This window comes from Pleurodeles waltl, chromosome 2_2 (genome assembly GCF_031143425.1).
Source record: "Pleurodeles waltl isolate 20211129_DDA chromosome 2_2, aPleWal1.hap1.20221129, whole genome shotgun sequence".
NCBI classification, from domain to species: Eukaryota; Metazoa; Chordata; class Amphibia; order Caudata; family Salamandridae; genus Pleurodeles; species Pleurodeles waltl.
The window spans coordinates 85,511,936-85,533,614 of NC_090439.1; the positions used below are offsets into that span (position 1 = coordinate 85,511,936).

Sequence of the window (21,679 nt, forward strand, 5' to 3'; positions counted from 1 at the left end):
TGCCAGGGAAAGAATTCCCTGTCACTGATAGTGCCTACTGCCATGGTTTCCATGGAGGTACAGAAAACACGGCTGTAGTCTCCAACCCATCGGCCGTTACTGCCGTGGCGGTCGGTGTGTTAACTTGTCAGTTTGGCCAAAGCCAAACCGCCAATGTCATAATAGTGGAGGTATGTACCGCCAGCCTGTTGGCGGTAATACCTCCACTATTACACCGACCGCCAGGGTCATAATAACCCCCACTGTTCCCCAGAATTGTGTGTACAATTAAGTAGTTATATTTGTAACAATTATTTCACCTACAAAAACTAGCAAAAATGCAGCATTGTGTTCACACAGTACCCCAACATAACTAGCAACTGCCAGTTAGATATTTCTTAAGCAACTGAAGGAATAAGACAAAATACATGTCTGTTTGTGCCATGTTCATTCTTATTTTGCTTTTAAGCTACTTGTGAATTTTTGTATCAACAAAATTATTAACCATCTTAAATGGCAACGTATACAGCAGCACATTTCCATCATATGCACATGACAACGAAAAGCATAATACGTTCTGCCCATACTGAGAAAATGTTCATACCAATACAACAATGTTTGCCAATTCCCAGTCCAGAGGCCACAATCAGTGAATGAAGGTAAGCAAACTGAGTGTGGACAGTACCTTCATCAACTGAGAATAATGGACATACTGAGATGGTAAATGCTGTATAAAAACACATTTGGCTTGAATCACAAATAGTTTTCTTTGAATAGGCTTGAGTTAGTTTTGTAGTTCCTCTGGCTAACTCCTAAATTCGATGAATTAGCCAAGAATACACCAAGCTTACTCAGGAGGGCCGATTCTCAAAGAGTTTGCTATGAGTAGAAATGATTTACGCATGTACTACTGCTAGATTACTACTGAATTCCGACAGTCAGCCAGAAGAACTGTAAGAGTAAGTCACAACAAATTCTTTGTGACTTGGACTTATTATTATTATTATTATTATCATTATTATTATTAATAGTATTATTATTATTATTATTATCATCATCATTATTGTTGTTGTTGTATTATAATGCCAACAAAAACTACATAATACCAGCCATAATAATAATAATAATAACAATAATAATAATAGTAATATTAATATGTTCCAAATCAGGGCTAACCACCTCCTGTCTTGGGTGCTCCATTTTGTCCAATTCCGAAAGAATATTTGAATTGAACTCACAGTCATTGTAATATGAACCAATGTGTTTGATAAATTAATATATCCTCGATCAGTGAATGTGTTTTTCAGCATATCCCCAAAAAGTGAATCGCATAATTGAATTTTACTGTGATTATGCTCTTAGTATGGAACAACAAAACACCCAAGTATAATGTACCAGTCTTCTTGTCTTCTTCACATCGACATCCTACGAAAAGGGCAACAATTTCTGGAACTAAAACATCTCTCCAACAATAACACAAGCAATGATTAAACCCAAAATCGAACAAAGTGACATTCTACATTGATGGGAAATAGTAAATGGTAACCAAAAAACCCACACATTAGTTCTTAAATTGTTCCCTCTCAGCAATAATAAGATATAAACTCCCAACCATTACACATGATAATATGACATCACATATATCTAAAAAAAAGTCTCCTTTTAAGTCATTGGTCGCTTTATGGCAACATAGAATTCCCAGCGGCCCCTTTTGCAATTCATGAAATTGACTATGGAAAGCAGATCTATCTAAAACACCAGCCATGTACACTAGCATTTTGCTTGGACTGATGCTGTTGATTTTTTAACAATGTGCACTGTGATCTTGTCAACAAGCCCCAGTGCATATGCTCTGATTCTTCAAAGCTGTCGAATTTGCTAAAATCCCTAATGGGCACATTTTGCTTACCTTATCCTGATATTTATTACCCAATATATCTAGGGCTTCTAAGCTAAATATCACTAGAGGACTGCAGGGCTAAATGTGCCACCACTTAAGTGATTGTGCAAAACATTACTGTAGGCCTGCCACAGAAGGCTAGCATGATAGTTTTAAAACTGCCATTTCAACCTGTTAAAAAAAACACCAGTTTACAGTCCTACACCTTCAATTTTAATACTTATAAGCAACCTCTAGAGAAGGCCATAAAGGCCAAAATGGCAGTGTTCATGGTATTTAAAAAGCTGGAAATGTGTGTGTATGTTTCACATGTCCTGGCAGTGAAAATTCTCTAAAGCCATTTCTCACTGTGGCAGGGCTTGCTCTCGATTAGAATAGCACTAGTTATAATGTACAACTTTGTTTTGGAAATATCTAGAGCCATGATTCAAAGATTAAAATTAATAGGAACTTAAAAGCCAATCTGATAGTCAAAATGCTATTTTTAAAAAGTTGGTATTTTCCTATCAAAAGACTCTGGTAGCCAGAGTACAAGACTGGCTCATGGGCATAAGAAACCTTTACTACAGAATGGGACTACGTTACACATTTTTGTTGGTTTTAGACAAAGAGGGTCTGATTCACAAAGGTAAACTCACACTTCTGTTTAAGTTTACTATTCTTTTGCTTTTCGCAAACTGTGAGCTAATAGTAAGTATATAGCAGCAGAGACTCCACAGTCGGGGCGTAGAACTCCGCACATAAAAAGATAGGATATGCCTATTTTTTAATGTGTGGAGTTATCCACCCAAATTGCGGAGTCTACGCTGATGTAAACTTACTACTAACGTGTAGTTTGTGAATAGCAAAAAAAATAGTAAACTTATATAAAAGTGTAAGTTTATCTTTGTAAATCAGGCACGCAGAGATTGACCTATATGCCAAAAACCAAAGGAGGTTGAGCCGTGGCCAGGAATTGAACATGGTTCAGCCAGTTTGAGGGTCAGAAGCTGCAACCACTAGGTCATATCCATCCTTTAGGAGAGGGGTTAATTGTACCTTAATACAAAAACAATGAGGGAATAAAGGAGACTCTCCCACACTGTCATACGTCATTACCCATTTCTCATTCTTTCTTATGTAAACAAGAATCCCAACATTTCTAATGATATCCTATTTCTGTCTCTTCACACAATTAATATTTACATTTTGTTCTTTTTATCCTCACATATCCACCATGCTGTAAGGCTCCATTTTGTCTCATAGTGCGTTAGTAACAATATTTTAGATGTTAAGTAAATAACTGTTAAAGATTTAGTCAGTACATCGTATGGAGGTACAGCATGAATACAGCTTCAAAGCAAAGGATGGAGCATCGTACAAAATAGGATGTGCTACTTACGTTTTTATGGATATCTTTTACCCAGGCTGAGGCAAATTGATTGATTTATTTTGGATCCAATTTCCATCAAGTTGCTAACTGTGATGTTGGTGTTTCTTGCTGTTAAACGGTAAAACACATCTATATAAGAGACAGTTTTGCAAAATATACCTCATATTAATCACTGATGATATAAAAAACTGTCAAAAGAGAAACTACTTTTTTTTAACTATATTTTAGCGATACAGGCCTCTAATGACAAAGGTCCTTCATAGCTTATCCTTATAATCTCATCCTGTCTTTTCTATTTTGCTCCTCATGTTCCCCAATATTTCTACTTCTTAATTTGTTTTATGGGACCCTTATCAAATGAGCCACCAATTAGTAACTCTATTGCACCACAGAGATACCTTTGTAGTCCATTGAACAGATGAGACCCTAAATTGATTCTCACCAACCTGCACCTCTTAAGGAGGCATCCCTCAGTACACCATTACCTTAGGTTTTTTTGGTGCTGGTTTTGTGGTGTAATATCTGCATCATGGTCAGCTACTTATGGGTCATATTTAGTAAAGATATATTTAATAACATCTAGTAGGAGGGGTCAATTGTTGTTGAGATTTATGTAATGTTTGGGAATGAAATACTGTTCACAAACACTGACACCAATGCTGATGGAAGAATGAGAATGGATGTTATTCACTGAAAAAAAAACAGGATCACCCAATCTAACACAACATCAATCTTCTTTGAAATCTGCCTAGGTCAGATATACATGCACCTTGGCCTATGTTTGTGTGGAGGTGGATATTCACCATGCCCTATATTGCATGCATGGAGTGAGAAAAACTAGCCTGCTCAAGCAATTTATGACTTCATCTTGCCTAAAGTGGGAAACTGGCACAACCTGACAGGTTGAGATTTTTAACTTCCAGGAAGTCCCAACTGTGATTATCAATGGACTGCAGGCCATTTTTTCTAACTCTACCTATAAGTGTGAGATGTCCAGGAGTTCACTGAAGAGCTACACCATCACAGGACATGTTTGAATACTGCTAGGCGCATCCTGGATGTTGAAGATGTCAGCTCCCTGACTGCTCAAGGCTAGGATGGAGTAATCCTGAGCCCTGTTAAGCTTTTGTCAGTCTGGCAGTCTTTTGTTACACTCATCTGGAAGCCCAGGACTGCCGAAGGAGTCTAGGGTCACTGACCGGAGAACGTGGGAGGTCCTCCCTAAGGATCACCATACAATGAAATCAGACTGCTCAGGAATCTATCATTCAAGGGCAGATGACATTTGTGGAGTTCACTAATTACCTCTAACATCCTCCATGCATGATGTGAGTACATACCCATCACCAATGTCTGCCTGGGGGCCAGAAACAGAGATTCTGAGCCACAATAGGTGATCTCCCTGACTTTGTCTGGCTGTGCGGATAACCATCATTTGGATCTGCAACGTCGTATGTGTGCCTCATTTTCTCTGGCTGGTTCACTTCCATTTTCACACATGTGTAATGATGTGGTAGTTCAGTGTCTTATGCATTTGTTCCAAAGTAATGCATTTGACTTTGTGGTCACAGGGTCAAATCTGGGTAAGTCCGCTCAGACTTGCATTCTTTTAAGGTTGATGCCATGTGCATTATTAAATTAGTTAACAATAAACATAACTATAATGTTCATTTGTGCTTTATTGTGATCAGTGCAAGTGAGGCTACAGTGATAGCACAAAGTGTGGCAACATTGGCCTTAGTGGTGGATTTAGTTTGTTGGCTGCTAGACAACCACTAAAAAGAGGCAGAAGTCCCATCTGCCCAAGTTAGAGTGTGTTGATGTCTATGCACTCTCATTAGGGGTCAGGGCATCTGCTGCTTATTGGCTGGTGTCTTTCGCCTGTCAAAATGTAAATCAAGTTATTAGTTTACTTTTAATTTATTGGGGACTGTCACCATCATGTTATACCTAAGCTTAGATCTCACAATGATGAAAACATATGTATTTTAAATTTAAATATTGCCAGTCCTAGCCCACTTAGGTCCAGATTTAAGAGGGCCTAGCACCTACTTGCATCACATTAGCGTCATTGTTTTGCCACTAATGTGGCCCAACAAGGCTAAAATCACCACACCAATTTACAATGCATGCATTGCTCCACTTTGTAACCCTTTGTTTCACATCATGCCTCCAGCAGGCATAATGTATGCAAGGGGGACATTCCCCCATTAGGGAGGGCCGAGAAAATTGCACACAAAAGATCTCTTTGCACCATTTTCTGCAGCATTTTTAACCCTTGCTCGGAGCAGGCATTAGAAGGGGGCACATCATTGGTTACAACAGGCCCTATGTACTGTTCAGGGCTAGCACCAAATTGTCGGTGCTAGCCCTGAACAGTACATCGATAGTGTAAAAAATGTTGACGCTATTGCTCCCTACCCTGCGCTGTGGTGAGACATATTTCAAACATGGCGCACACATGGTGGTGGTAGGGGGTGCAGCACCAGTTTTCTTAAATCTGCCCTTACTGTCAGCACTGTTAAAATCCCTCCCCTCTTTACATGTGTTCTCATTCACTCATTTTGAAAGCACTCTTCAGCAAGTCAACAACACCAATGCGAATGCGCTTCAACATTTTATGTTTCTCTTGTCAAACTACTAAAGCATTCTCCACTTCTCAACTAATATGTGCTTCACAATTCATAATTACTTCCTCAAGGATGAAACAAGTACTCTTTGTGCTGAAAATAAAACTTCATATTGCACGTGGTCTTCAGGCAACCACACTACAGCTCCAATACACAGCACACAACAAGATTACACTAAAAAGCCCGCAGCCTACACACAAAAAGATTAAAGAAACCTATTAATAGGGGTTACATTAATGGGGATTATTGACTGTTTTTTTGCAAAACTGTAATACCTCCCAATCACCGCCCGTAAAATGGCATGTGACCCTGAATTCTGAATTACTGATTGAGCTTCTGCAAACCATATTTGGCATCAATTGTTGAGGTGGCAGTAGTTACATAAATTGCAATTGTATACACTTTAGTGTACCCCTAGCCTGATGAGCCTGGGACACTGTTTGGTGAATGTCAAAAGAAGAACATCACACTCCAACCAAAGTTTCTAGTACCCATGTGTGTCTGCCCACCAACCTAAAATCAGAAGCATAGAAGTACAATAGGCACTATTGTTGCTTGTTGAACATGACAGGCTATTAATTTGAAGAAAAAAAAAACACACAAATTCAATTCAGATGGCAGGCATCTGTTGAAAAGAACTGCCTTGAAGATTGTGTTAAAACTGACAAACTGTTGTTGGAAATCAGAAAATATGAAACTGAACAATGCAACGGATCAGCCATTAATGACAGGTGTGTTGACACACAAATATTGTGCCCCAGAAAAAGAAACAGAAATGTGAGATGCTCTGTGAGGATTTTTTATTGAACTGTTACTTGAACACATTCCCACTTGGTGGACCAATGTCTTGCACCTAGGCTTCCTGCTGGTATCACACCCCACACAAATGCTTCGGTGGACATGTCTATGGAATTTCAGACCCTGACAATGGAGGCACAAGCCAACTTTTTCCCATAATCCTTCAAATTCCTTCGAAACTCCACAATCATTGTTTTCTAACCCTATGCCTGTTTCCTGTTCCCTTTATACACATCTTGGGAGTAAAGATAACCAGACCACCCAGGCATAGGGAGCCCTCTTCTTACATTGTTGGAAATCCTCTTATCAGTGATAAATCAGTGTCCTGATCCAATATGTTTACTTTTCCCCACCCCGCTCTCCAAGTCCATTAATATAGACAATTACCTTTGCACATCATTCAAACATTTCTTGGCCAGACTACTTCCAAATCCTTAAATGTGCTAGTTCCTTCCCTTCTGTAGATTTTCTTGCTAGTACTCTTTAGTATGCAGTTGCAAATAAGTTTTTTACTTGTTCAGAAATTATAATTGTTCTGAAATGACCAGAGTCAAACTAGCCTCAAAATATTTTTGATCTCTGCCTGCCCTCGCACAGATGTATGGCATCTTAATTAATCAACTCAATACTAAATTAAAATATCCAACTGTCCCATTGTTCTACCTTTATGTAATACAAATTTATAGAAACATAACCCAGAGAGCACAATGAATACAAGTCTTTTTCTACCCTGTACTTTCTGAATTTCCTGTTTGACCAAAACTGGGTCCACATCATTCTTCCTGGACCTCTAAGTGGTGGCCATGTATTGTCCATTTCTGAATGGCCTTCAATCTTTCCAATTGCACATGCACTTCTTAATAACCTGCTGTTAGACCTGGCATCCTTGGCGTGGTTCCCCCTAACTTTTAGCCCTCTGACCTCTTGTTTTTCAGACTCATTTTTCCTGGCTTTTAGGAATCTGTGCACTTTAACACTACTGACCAGTGCTAAAGTGCTGGTGCTCTGTACTCTAAAACATGGCAACATTGACTTCTCCACAATTGACATATTTAATTTACGTGTAGGCTCCTAGTAAAGTGTGCTACATGTGCCCAAGGCCTGTAAATTAAAAGCTACTAGTGGGCCTGCAGCACTGATTGCGCCACTCACTACAGTAGCTTTATATCTGTCGGTGCAGTTTTAAACTGCCATTTCGACTTGGCAAGTGTGCCCACTTGCCAGGGCCAGACCTTCTTTAGTCACCACTAAGGTAGGCCTTGTCCAAGGACAGGGTGGAGTGTATTTAAAAAGTTGGACATGCACTTTCTAGTTAGTCTGTCCAGGTAGTGAAAAACTCTTAAATTAGTTTTTTACTATTGCAAGGTCTATCTCTCCCATAGGCTAGCATTGGGATTACCTTAAAACAGTTGCAGTTCGCTCCGTGTTAAAGAGGCGGGGCGGTGCAAGGGGGGACAAAAACATTACATTAAAAAATAAAATAAAAACTTGCTTGCTTTGCTGCGCCTCTTCTCTTTTCTGGTCACTGCAGGCAGGCACAGGCTGCCCTGCTTCTAATCCTGATGCTGCTCAGAGCAGTGTTATGATTGGCTGGAGCCCCCAGTCATGGCACTCGCAGGCAGACTGGGAGCCTGTGCCTGCTCTCTCCAGCCCAGCAACAGTGCAGGGCTGGAGATAGCACAGTGCACATGTGTATTTGGCCGGCATGAGGCCCCCGGACCAATATACATACACTGAAGGGAGTTTACACCCTGTCCAAGCAAGGACCCTCACTCTAGTCAGGGTAAGTCACACATAATCCACATCATCCTGAGCCCCAACCTCTGGTAGTGTGGCACTGAGCAGTCAGGCTTAACTTAGAAGGCAATGTGTATAGTATTTATGCAATAAATCATACAATAACACAATACAGCACCACAAAAATACACCACACACTGCTTAGAAAAATATATAATATGTATCTGGATAAATGCAGGTCAAAACGATTAAAATGCAATAAGTACATGTTGAGATATCACTGAAAAGTGATATGAAGTGTCTTAACTCTTTTCAAAGCAAACAAAGTCTCTTTCAAGCACAGAGTACCTGGTTCGTTTGAGAAATCTCTGCACAGAACCACAGAGGAGGAGATGCGTGAAAACAAAGGGGTATGCATCAATTTCTGGGGCCCCACACAGCGATGCGTTGTTTAGTTTTCACACAGGGATGGCTGTGCGTTGATTTCTGGTGCTCAGTCGTGGAACCTCTTCAGGTTGCAGGGTTTTCAGACGCCCCAGGGACGATGCGTGGATTTCTGGCGCTGCTAGGACGAAGTCATAGGAGCTGCATCGATCTGGTGGACGTTGCGTCGAATTTTCTACCGCACGTCAGGTGCTGCGTCGATTCCTTTCTGGAAGTGGGGCTGCCTCGTTCTGGCTTGGCTGTGCGTCGATCTAGTGAGGCCGTGCGCCGAATTTTCGGTAGCTACGCTAGCACTGCGTCAATCTTCTAGTTGCGAAGTCAGGCTGCGTTGTTCCGGTTCAGCGTGCGGTGAAAGTTTCACTGCAGGCTGTGCGCCGCTTCTGGCAGGCTGTGCGTCGAATTTCACTGCGCAAGAATTCCTTCTTCCAGAGGTGAAGTCTTTTTGGTCCTGAGACTTCAGGGAACAGGAGGAAAGCTCTATCCAAGACCTGGGAGAGCACGTCTTCACCACAGCCAGAGAGCAGCAAGGCAGCAGGGCAACAGCAAGGCAGCAGTCCTTCCCAGAGAGCAGACAGGTGAGTCCTTTGAGCAGCCAGGCAGGTCTTCTTGGCAGGATGCAGGTTCAGGTTCAGGTTCTGTTTTCCAGGAAGTGTCTGAATTGGTAGGGGCAGAGGCCCTGTTTAAATATCCAAATGTTCCATTGAAGTGAGGGAGACTTCAAATATTGGCTTGGAAGTGTAAAAGGTCCCCTTTCATTTCAATCCTGTCTGTCAAGGTCCCAGTAGGAGGTGTGGCAGTCCTTTGTGTGAGGGCAGGCCCTCCACCCTTCCAACCCAGGAAGACCCATTCAAAATGCAGAAGTATGCAAGTGAGACTGAGTATCCTGTGTTTGTGGTTTGTCTGAGTGAATGCGCAATAAGCTGTCAACTAACCCCAGCCAGACGTGGATTGTAAGGCACAGAAAGATTTAAGTGCAGAGAAATGCTCACTTTCTAAAAGTGGCATTTCTAAAATAGTAATATTAAATCCAACTTCACCAGTCAGCAAGATTTTGTATTACCATTCTGGCCATACTAAATATGACCTTCTTACTCCTTTCATATCAGCAGCTACCACTCAAAAAATGTATGAGGACAACCTCAATGTTAGCCTATGAAGGGAGCAGGCCTCACAGCAGTGTAAAAACGAATTTAGGAGTTTTACCCTACCGGGACATGTAAACTACATAGGTACATGTCCTGCCTTTTGCCTACACAGCACCCTGCCCTATGGGTTACGCAGGGCACACCTTAGGGTTGACATATGTAGAAAAAGGGGAGTGTTAGGCTTGGCAAGTGCTTTTAAGTGCCAAGTCGAGATTGGCAAAGAAACTGCACACACAGGTCTTGCAATGGCAGGCCTGAGACAAGGTTTAGGGGCTACTGAAGTGGGTGGCACAATCAGTGCTGCAGGCCCACCAGTAACATTTAATCTACAGGCCCTGGGCTCATACAGTGCACTCTACTAGGGACTTATAAGTAAATTAAATAGCCCAATTGGGTATGATCCAAGGTTACCTTGTTTAAAGGGAGAGAGCATATGCACTTTAGCACTGGTTAGCAGTGGTAAAGTGTGCAAAGTCTAAAAACCAGCAAAAACAGTATCTGAAAAGTGGAGGGAGGCAGGCAAAAAGTTAGGGGTGACCACCCTAAGGCTGTCAGGTCTTACATAAGTGCACAGTGCACTCCCCTCAGCCCCATCATCCCCATTGGCCTCACCCCTTTAACAATGAAAGGATAAGAAACACATGCCCATATTTATACTTTTTTAACACCGCATTTGCATCATTTTTTTACACTAAAGCGGCGGAAACTTACAAAATACAATTGTATTTTGTAAGTTTGTGCTGTTTTTGCATCAAAAAGTGGTGCAAATGCGGCTCTAAAAAAGTATAAATATGGGCCACAGTTTATCATAGGGGGTGATGCTCGTCTGCCATTACGGAGGAGCTGCTGGTGCCTTATAATGTGTTTTAAGTGTAATTGCCAATTGGGATGAGACAGTCATATGGAGTTTTGTGGCTCCGGACTCAGAATTTTAAATCACAACTTATGGTAAAGATGGTTTTTAAATTGTAAGTCTGAAAATACCACTTTTTGAAGTTGGCATTTTCTCACCTTACTTATTCTGTGCCTTAACCTGTCTCTGAATTCATGTCTTGGTTAGGCAGCACTGCAGCATTTCCCGGGAACATCCACCCTGGCAGAGTGGCAATCCTGGCAAACAGCAGTTTTTACTCCAACAGGGTTTCCATGAATCTAGAAATGTACTGATTTGAGTGGGTCAGGGATCCAGTACTTACACTAGAAAGTGTCTTTGATGTGAGGATGACTACAAGGAGTTCTTGTGAAGTGTATGGGCCCCCCTTCCATGTCAGCCTCGGCTCCAGAATACCAGTGGGAGATATTCAGCCCTATTGAGTGGACTCTGTTCACTAATGTTTGAGGTGTAAGTATGAGCCCTTCCTAACCTCCTCCCCAGGAAGACCCACCAGTGTGCTGATGCATGCAGATGCAATTTAGTATCCTTTGTTGTGGGTGTCTGGAAGGAATGTACAAGTGTTGCTGTCACCCAGGCCTGGATAGGCATGTATTGGAGATAGGCTGTGGGAACACTGGGCAGTGAGTGCAAAGAAATGCCCACTTTCTAAAAGTGTCATTTCTAAAATAGTAATAATAAATCTGACCTTACCAGTAAAGAGGATTTTTTATTACCATTCCCATTCTACTAAACATGGCAAAGCTACTCCTCTTAGATCAGAAATTACAGCTTAAAGGTGTTATAAGGAATTCCTAATGCCGGCCTATGGTAGGGGCAGGCCTCATAGTAATGAAAAACAACTTTGGAAGTTTTACTTTCTAGGACATGAACAACTTAAAAGAACATGGTACCCTGCCCTATGGGCTACCTAGGCTGACTTACATGCATGAAAAGGGGAGTTCTGGGCATGGCAAGAGGTTTTAGATGCTAAGACGGATGGCAGTGAGTCTGCACACACAGGGTCTGCAGTGGCAGGCCTGAGACATGTTTACAGAGCTACTTAAGTGGGTGACACAATCAGTGCGGCAGGCCCACCAGCAGACTTTAATTAACAGACCCTGGGTATGTGCTATACCACTATACAAGGGACTTACAGGTAAATTAGATATGCCAGCTGTGGATATACCAATGTTACTATGTTTAGGGGAGAAGCAAATCACTTTAGCACTGTTTAGCATTGGTAAAGGTAACAGTGTCCTAAGGCCAACAAAAAGATACACCAACAAAAGAGGAGGTAAAGGCAAAAGGTATGGGGTAAGACCACCCTAAGGATGCCAGGTGTAACAGCATTGATAACGAATCAACAAATTCAAATCATCTGATCAACTTTTCACTGCAACAGCTAGTGTGATAAAGGACCCCTTTTGAGGGTTGACTCCAGGCATTTAATGAAGACATCTGTTAGAGTATTGTGGACGACAATTGTTCCACTGGCTCAGGATTGGTCATCATATTTAGAGCTCATTGCCAGTCAAGTTGGGATCCCTATGCCTTGAGTGGAACTCCCATTGTCTTGCAAGTTGGTCCAGGGAAGGGAAAACAAGTGATGGATGAATGTCACTATTATGGGATACCAGGTAGGTGGAAGGATCACAAGTTGCTAAGAGGATTGCAATGGAGTAGCCAGTTGAGCCTCTGCCATCTAAAAACCCAGTGCTTCCCCCAAATTGAAAAAGAGTGAATAAATAATAACATTTCAGGATAGAAGCACTTCCCATGACTCTAAATAGAATAAGGGTCTGAAACATTGGCATAGTGAAACCAAAGCCAATTCACAACTGTCCTGCCACTCTTTCAAACTCTAATTGATTCACTTAATGATTTTAAAAGGGAACATGACAACAAAATGTTCTTTGGTTGGATCTTGTCAAAATAAAGTGCCCCAGAATTTACATCCTCAGCAAATGTGAGTCATCTCCTCAATTCCCCTGTTGCCCCACCTGACTGCAGTTATTCCTCCTTTACTACTCTGGCATTCTCTTTGGATAACCTTCTCTTGCCCTTCCCCTGATCTGACCGCCTTGCTTCACCAGCTCAGACCCAACCCTCTTTCTGTGAGTGTGGATCTCACATTCCAGGCCCTTTTTTCAGCTGTCTGTCCTTTCAACTTATCCTTTCAGTTCCCTCTATAAATCCATCCAGAGTACCATTCATTGTAGAGGCTAGTGTGGGTAACCTTAGGGGTACCATAATGTCTTTCCTCCCTGTGTTCCATAGTAATGGCAGAAATACTGCCTCCATTTCTCACTCCTGGCTGCCACTAAGCAGGTGTGCTGAGTAGAAACAAAAATTCAAACACTGACTGGTTTGTTGCCCCGTGGAATTTTTTGTGTTTTCCAATGTGATCTGGAAGAGGTGGAAGAACTCAAGTATGAGGTCACATGTTTATTCATCACCAGCACAGATTGCTACATAGAATGGAGTGGCCTCCCCTTTGTCTCAATATGCCTTGGCAACTTTCAACCTTAACCACACCATCTGTAACACAATTAAACATTTTGGGTACTTGTGTTCGTTGAAAAAGTTATAAGACAATGTGAGTTATGGCTCCCAGTTTATGTCTGACTTTTTCAACAGGAACACTGACAGGTAGGGGCATATTTATGGGGATTTGGCATTAGGCTCTACACCACATGAAAGGGCAGAAAAGCACCATATTTATGCAATATGGTGCATTCCTGAACTTTCCTCCGGTGCTGAAGCTGTTGCTGCAGCCTAGCACAAATGCAGGCTCCCTTTCACCATAGTGCATAGGGTGCCTCCATTGCAGGCAGGATTGTTTTTTGAAGGAAGGGGCACTTTCCTGCACAAAAAGAATCCTCAGAGGCATTTTCCTCTTTCTATGTGTGCTGCAGATTGCAGCACACATGGAAAGACGAAAAAACAAAGAGAAATAAAAATGTTTTTTCTTGTTACGCCTCACCTTGTGAGCCATATGGTTTTGGCTCTTCTCTAGGTTTACGTGATTAAGTAAATGTGGGGCAGCAGGTCAAAATCCATGGGTGTTGCGTAGGAAAATCCACTGCAATGCCCATGGAACACTTCCTTGGCCCAGAGTAATGCAACGCAGCGACTTCTGCTGCCTTGTCTTTCTCCATATGTATGAGCCCATTCAAACCCATGCAGAGTGGTTTTGTGTGGCCTCATAGATATGGCTGAGAGCTTTTCACCACCAGAAAGTCACAAAAAGCGACGCTCCAGCAGTGCCAGCCTCTCATAAAATGCCCAGTAGTGTATGGTGCAGAAAGTGAAGACAGCGACAGGAACCTTGAATATAAAGAGGATGAGGTCTACTTTTATAGGCTCAATCTTCCATAAGAAAAATGCCATTTTACCTTCTTTTCGGTTGTCAATTTGCTATTGTGCTACTTGGTACAAGTTGTAAGTCTTCCATGATGGTGAACGCTGTTTTGACCTTGAGAAGGGGATCTGGCATATGCTTGGAACTATCTGATTTCACCCTATTAACAAGAAAGGTCTCTAGTAGCTTGTCTGCAGTGGAAGAATGTTTTACTTCAAACAGCTTCGGGTGGGAGAAAGCATCAGAACACGAATCACTTAGATCTCTCTTTGAAAATAAATCCCCTTCTGTACTCATTTTTGCTTTTTGGAGAACACACGCGTAATCATTTTTCTCGAAGTAATGCGAAACAAGCAAAAAAAGATATGCTGCTGCAAATAAAGCTCATCTTACAAACGTACAGCATGTTCTTGTTGGAAGGTAAAATATTTGAACACGTTTTCGCCAAAGGTACATCTTGAACTTTCTGTTGATTGGAAGTGCAAATGAAGGCTCATTCATCATGATGATAGTAAAAATCAAATTTGGCCCCCAAAAAATACTTTATTAATATGATAAAAAAATATTTCTATTTGCTTGTCGAAGTGGAAATAAAGCATTTTAGAAGTGGAAAACTGATTAGAAGTCCTTTGATCAAGCATCCAACACATTATAGTGAGGAAATGTACTGGCTGGCAATAATGATTGGCATAAAAACAGTCGACTGTGCCTGGATGTCACAGGATAGGAGTGATCCTTTGTGCTCCGTGATGTGCAGAGACGACTATGGGCTTTGGGAAGGTGTGAGAGCACATATGCCATGCATTATTAACTGCTGAGCAGCATTTCACTCAGGTTCCCTGAATCAGAACAGTACACTCCGAGTTCTCGTCTACTCCCTCCCAAACCGGTAGTTTCTCTCTACCAAAATACAAATAAAATAAAAAAGCAAGATCCTGGATGTTATTTTTTTTTTGTCGACCTACATTATACTCGTCTACACCTGAAAGCACATTTCCCTTATTTTCCATTTATAATTATTCTGACAAACCCGAGAGCCTCATAATGTTATTTTTTTTACCTTCAGTTGTTTAGTTTACATTTATTCACGAAATATGAAGACGTGGGCAGAAAGACTCAAAGGGAATATTTCACGGTTAGATTTGGTAGATTGGTTTATGACTAATACGTTTAGTAATTATTGGCGACTTTTTAACACACATAAAAAAAGTTTCCAAAGCAAGCAGTCAGATTTTGTATTTGTACTTTGAAAAAGGAACGCCTGCTGAACAAACTGACAGGGAAACAGACACTACTCCGTGAAATGTAATCATGAAACAGGAGATCGCTCCTTTAGATTACTTGTGTGTAGGATGCTTTAAAGAAGAAATTGAATGTAACATTGTGCCTGATTGCTTACATCTACCTTACTCCTGAAAAGCAATGGAACCTATCTAATAGCGTAATCTAATTAGTAAACAATGAACACCCATCATGCGATTGTATCAAGGCACTATACAGTTTTCATTTAAGGCTTGTTCATTGTAAGTTGATAATCAATGCAATTGAAAGTGCTAATACAGGTTAAAATGTTTCCCTGTGCTACCAAGCACCTAACACAAATAAATTGTCAAACACCACATTTGCATCCAACCTACGCAGACATGCGATATGGTTGTTTTTTGCGGTACGCACTGCAGCACTAAGCTGCGGACAAGCTATTCACCTAGGCCCAGATGTAATAAGATTTTGAGCCGGAGTTGCACCACTTTTGTGGCACAGCCCCGACACAAAATCATTATTGGGATTCATCAATCAAGATTTGTGTGGCTATGCGTGCGATTTTATAGGCATAGTGCTGCCTTGTGTTACCTTGCATTGGGGAGGTGTTATGTAGGTGGATCATGGGTGCTCCTATGCATCCACTGATGTATTTTGATGCAAACACATACTTACTGAAGTCAGTAAACATTGTTTTGCCCTAAAACGTGTGCCTACCTGAGGCTTTATCTTTATTTCATCCTGTTACTTCCTCGTTATTTCCTCTTTACATGTGTGCTGCATTCTGTAGCACAGATTCAAAAAAGGTCTAAGTAGCCTGCTTATGAGGCCAGTTCCATTGTGCTTGCATAACGCAATGCAGTACATGCATGACTCAACTGTAAATTTACATACATGAAGCCATGCAAGGCCCTGAGTAGCTCCATAAATCTGGAGAAAGCAATGCAGTGCAAATGGCCATGGTTTTTGATGCATTCCCAGATTTACCAGGACTGTCAGTCCTGGGAATACACAAAAATATACACCTCCTCAGGGGAGGCGTAACGAGGAGAAATACCTCTATTTTTCCTTGTTACTGCAACACACATATAAAGAGGAAAATGCCTGTCTGGACTGTTTTTTGCAGAAAGGTGTACCTTCCTGCACAAAACAATCCTGCATGCAATGCAGGCACCCTTGCACCATGGTAAAAAGGTGCCTGCATTGGCACTTGGCAGCCAAAAGGGCACCAGCCTAGGGGAAAAGGGAGAAATGTGCTGGCAACTTGCTCTGCTGCTCTGCGTGACAATCTTCATCAACAGGTCCCTAAGTCTTTAAGGGTACCTTCCTGTTAAAAAACTATTCTGACCACACTGAGGCACCCTTGCTTTGTGGCACAAGGGTGCCTGCATTGGTGCTAGGCAACCAGAAGCATTCCAGCGTTTCGAGCGAGCAGAAATGTGCCATATTTTAGTAGATATGGTGTATTTTTTCTCTCTCCCGTGGATGCAGTGCAGCACAGCAACTTCCTTACTGTGCTGCATTGCCTCAAAGATTAGTAAATCTTGCTCCAAAAATCAATAGAACAGAATAAACAGAACTACTATCCTCGATCCAACAGAGTCAAGAAAGGACAGGAAATTACTATCGTAGTTCTCCAATGACATGCACTAACTTCAGTTACTTACTCGCATGCTACATGGCAGGTAATATTCATGCCAAAAAACCCAACCTAGTAAATTTGTTAAGCTGTATGATACGCATCACCTATCAAACACTAGGGCCTTGTTTACCAAAACTTTGAACCAGGTTTGCCTCACTTTTGTGACGTAAACCCCACGCAAAGCATTAGTGATGGATTTACTATTCAGTTCAAACCATGTGTTTCCTTGGAAAGTATCCCAAATTAACATAGCGTTATGCCATGTCCTACTTTTCCTCAAGGGGGTCATTCCTTGGTACACAGGCATGTTCAAGCAGCCACCCATGGATTTTAATGCAAACTCTAATGCCTCCTCGAGGCAGGGATAAAAAGAAAAAAAATGTATTTCTCCCTATTATTTCAACTTTGCATTTATGATGCATTGTACAGCACACATACCAAGTAGGAAAAGTATTGAAAACTACTTTTTATATTGGAAGGTGCTCTCCCACTACAAAACATATGCTTTAGAGAATGCACACACCCTTGCGCTAAGGCCCAAAGGTGTGTGCATTGGTGCATGGCAGCCAAGTGTGCACCAGCGCTGGTGAGAGAAAAAATGTGCCATATCCTCATAGATATGGCAAATTGTTTCCCGGTCCCTTTTTGTAGTCATCCACCAAGTTTGATAATATCTTTTTATTTTGATCATCACGCAAGACACCGTACCTCAACTGCATTTTCTAATGTGCTATTATATGCAAAGGGGTTTAGAACCCAACCACTACTTACCTTTACTTATCATTGGCTGGCTACCACGTGGCCTCTATGTCACTTTACTTATCATTGGCTGGCTCCCATGTCACTCCCACGTCACTCTGATTTCCTTGCTTCCTTTTGGTCAGCGCCACCTCTTCGCTTCCATGTTCCTCCTGGACTTCAAGTCTTCATCCAGATGTGGAGCTTGGACTAAGTACTGCTTCTAGTGGCTCGTGTCCTTCTACTGGCCACAGAATCCTGCATGTAGTATTTTTTCATTTCCCTTTTTTTACCCTAACCCTTGCTATCCGATGTCTTACCACCCTCTTTGTATCTCAGTTGCTTGCCCACCCTCTTCCTATGTCAGTATTTTGTATCCTCTTCTGTCCATAGTCTGTTCCTCCTCCCACTGTCTGTTTCTCAACACCCCAACCCACCCTCCTCCCACCACTGTTTTTGCCCAAAATCCAGGGGCCACGGTGGAGGTAGAATGGGCTGCCCTTGGTAACTTTGCTGGTGCACGTCCCTTTTTTCCAACACATTTCATCGCAGTGTGCTTCACTTTTTCCCCATGCTCCACATCTGAATGTTCCTTTTATTATTTTTACTTGTCTGTCCATTTTTTAGCTTTTGCCTACATAGTGCTTGTTTACATATCCCTCTTCTTCACCCACCCCTCCCCTAGATCTGTCTGTGGTCTTCCCATCCTACTTCCATGTTGACTGCTTTCTCGTCGTCCTCCTGTGTCCTTTTCTATTCATAGTCTGTTTATCAGCACCTCGTACCCTTCCTCTCAGCATCAATTTCTCACCACCCCTGCCTTTCTCCCGCTGCCCATTTTTGCATGGTGCCCAGGAGATTTGCTTGACCCAACTCCTACACCCCCAAAAACAAGCCCTTTTGAAGGTTTTCACACCAAGTTTTGTAGGGAAAGAACAAAGCACTGCCTTGCGTGGTTGAGCTGTTTGACACCCCAGATGAAGTACCTGACAAGTATTAAATTCACCAGTGATGGAAAAGTATAAAAAATAACGCTATGATGCAGTTAATAAAGTGCTATATTGTGTCCAGTATTGACCCCATCATAGCGCTTTTTTTTTTTACTTTACATAATGATGCACAGTAGCTCAACTGGTGAATTGATGAAATCCTATTGGCTTTGCCAATGCTTGTTTTAACTAATGGAATTATCCACAAAATCCCTAAGGAATCCACATATGTAATACATGATTAGAGGTGAGACCTCTGATTAGCACATGAGGAAGTCACTCCACAGGGTTTTCTACAATTTGCTGATAGTTTAAGATGGGCAACTGCAGTAACATTTAAAATATGTGTGTTGGCTAGACTTCTTGATTGGGTCATACTTTAAGCAACTGAGTCTGCTATAGATACACGTTGCAAACACCATATTAAGCAAAATTAAGCACACATGTTTATTTAATCATAGTTTTAATGTACAATGTGTTGCATATGTTAAATGTGCTCTAATATTTCAATTTAGGATTCTTGAATTTGTCCCCCAAAACCATAGATCTTGCTTTTGTACATCACGTTCCCGACTTAACCGCTTAGGTGCGGGCGTCGGCCACTGGCCGACGCCCACACACCCTCCCTGGTGCGGGTCACGACCAGTGGCCGACACCAGGAAGGGTATCAATAAATCCTCGGGTGCGTCGCACCCGAGGATTTTTTTTTTTTTTTCAAACCCCCCCCGGGAGACACGGAAGCTTCCGTGTCTCCCCCCGTCCCCCCAACCGCACCTTTGTGACGTCAGCGCGCCTCGCGGGGCGCTGACGTTGCAAAGGTGTTTTCCCCATCAAAGCAGGAAGCAGCCTTGCGGCCGCTTCCTGCTTTGATGGGGAAAACGGCCTTTCTCACGTTCGGGAAGGCCTCGTAAGCAAGGGGAGTGTCTCCCCTTTCTTACGAGGCCTTCCTGAAAGTGTTTCCTGGCCCCCGATCGCAGCTGTGCTGCGATCGGGGGCCAGAAACAGTTTGAGAAGGCCTCGTAAGAAAGGGGAGAGTCTCCCCTTTCTTACGAGGCCTTCTCAAAGTGTTTCCTGGCCCCCGATCGCAGCACAGCTGCGATCGGGGGCCAGGAAACACCACTAGACGCCAGGGATTTCACTTTGGGGGGGCGGCCCCCTCGGAAAACGGGCCGCCCCCCCCCGGGGCATAATTAATAAAAAAAAAAAAGGTAGGTGTCCCCTGGGGGGGGGGGGGGGCGCAATCGCGCCCCCCCCGGGGATTTTTTTTTTTTTTTTTTTTTAAATAATAAAAAAAAAAAAAAAAAAATGACAGGGGGTCGCCTGTGGGCAGGGTGACCCCCTGTGGGGGCATTTTTTTTTTTAGATGTTGTAGGGTTTCCCTGGGGGCCATTTTGGCCCCCAAGGAAACCATACAACAACTAAAAAAAATAGATCTATATATAGATCTATATTTATATATCTATGTAGATAGATATATCTATGTACATGGATATATCTATAGATATATCTATGTACATAGATATATATATATATATAGAGGTAGATCTATATATACCAAAGAGATTTATAAAGTGTGCTACTCACCTGTGAGGGTCTCAAGGCGCTTGGGGGGGGGGCGGGGGGAGGGAAAGGGGCTGGGAGGTTCACTGTTCGAAAAGCCAGGTTTTGAGGCCCTTCCTGAAAAGAAGTAGGTTTTGGGTCTTGCGAAGGTCGGTTGTAAGGGCGTTCCAGGTTTTGGGTGCAAGGTAGGAGAAGGATCTGCCCCCGGTGGTGGTGTGTTTGATGCGGGGGACAGAGGCGAGAGAGAGGTCAGCTGAGCGGACGTTTCGTGTGGGGGTGTGGAAGGTGACTCTCGTTGAGGTAGGCAGGGCCTGTGTTGTGGAGTGATTTGTGTGCGAGGATGAGGATCTTGAAGGTGATCCTTTTGTCAATGGGGAGCCAGTGGAGGGATTTGAGGTGTGGAGAGATGTGTTCGTGTCGGCGGAGGTCGAGGATGAGTCGTGCTGCTGAGTTCTAGATGCGTGTAGTTTGCGCTTGAGTTTTAGAGTGTTGCCGGCGTAGAGGGCGTTTCCGTAATCAAGCCTGCTGCTGATGTGTGCGTGAGTGACAGTTTTTCTGGTCTCTGTGGGGATCCATTTGAATGTTTTTCAGTATACGGAGTGTGTTGAAGCATGAGGAGGTGAGAGCGTTGATTTGTTGGGTCATCGAGAGGGAGGAGTCTAGGATGATGCTGAGGTTGCGTGCGTGGTTGGCGGGGGTGGGTGCAGGGCCTAGCGTGGTGGGCCACCATGAGGGGTCCCAGGTGTTTTTGTGTGGGCCAAAGAGGATTATTTCGGTTTTGCTTGAGTTGAGTTTCAGGTGATTGGCTGTCATATATATATCACTTTTGTCAATATGTGTGTGGTTTCCCTGGGGGGAAAAGGGTCCGACTTGTCTAGTGGCAGTTTTAGTGCCATAAAGAAGCGCAGAAGGTTTATATGCCTACTGCAAAGAGCAAATCTGTATTTTATGTAAATAGCTGAGTACATTAGCAAAGTCTATGGAGAGATGAAGGGCACTTTTGGTGGGTGGTAATGAGGGAATCCGAGGAGGAGGGAGTGGGAGCACCAATAATGATTGTTGGACTGGGCGCATGAGGTGCTAAAGACTGTGACGAATGGTATGTGACAAGGTGTTTTTTGAGTGTCTTGAAAGTACGTGCTGATTGAGGGAAGAAGCGCAGGTAAGGTGGCCTCTACTGTTGCACGTATCTCACACACCATTGATTTTGTGACTGTCTACGTAGGCTAGTGTTTTAGAGCAACAGTTTA

The 21,679-nt window shown here is 42.6% G+C and overlaps 1 protein-coding gene across 2 annotated transcripts in view; it reads right to left on the reverse strand.

The window, feature by feature from the left end:
* The window catches only part of CDH18 (cadherin 18), a 2,476,497-nt gene that overhangs the window by 1,856,840 nt on the left and 597,978 nt on the right, over nt 1–21,679 (reverse strand). The window contains exon 3 of one of the 2 annotated variants that reach the window (XM_069219481.1): nt 3,261–3,359. The gene's annotated coding sequence lies outside the window, so the exon portion shown is untranslated. Of the gene's footprint in view, nt 1–3,260; nt 3,381–21,679 lie in introns of both variants that reach the window. The other variant, XM_069219482.1, reaches the window with a different exon arrangement.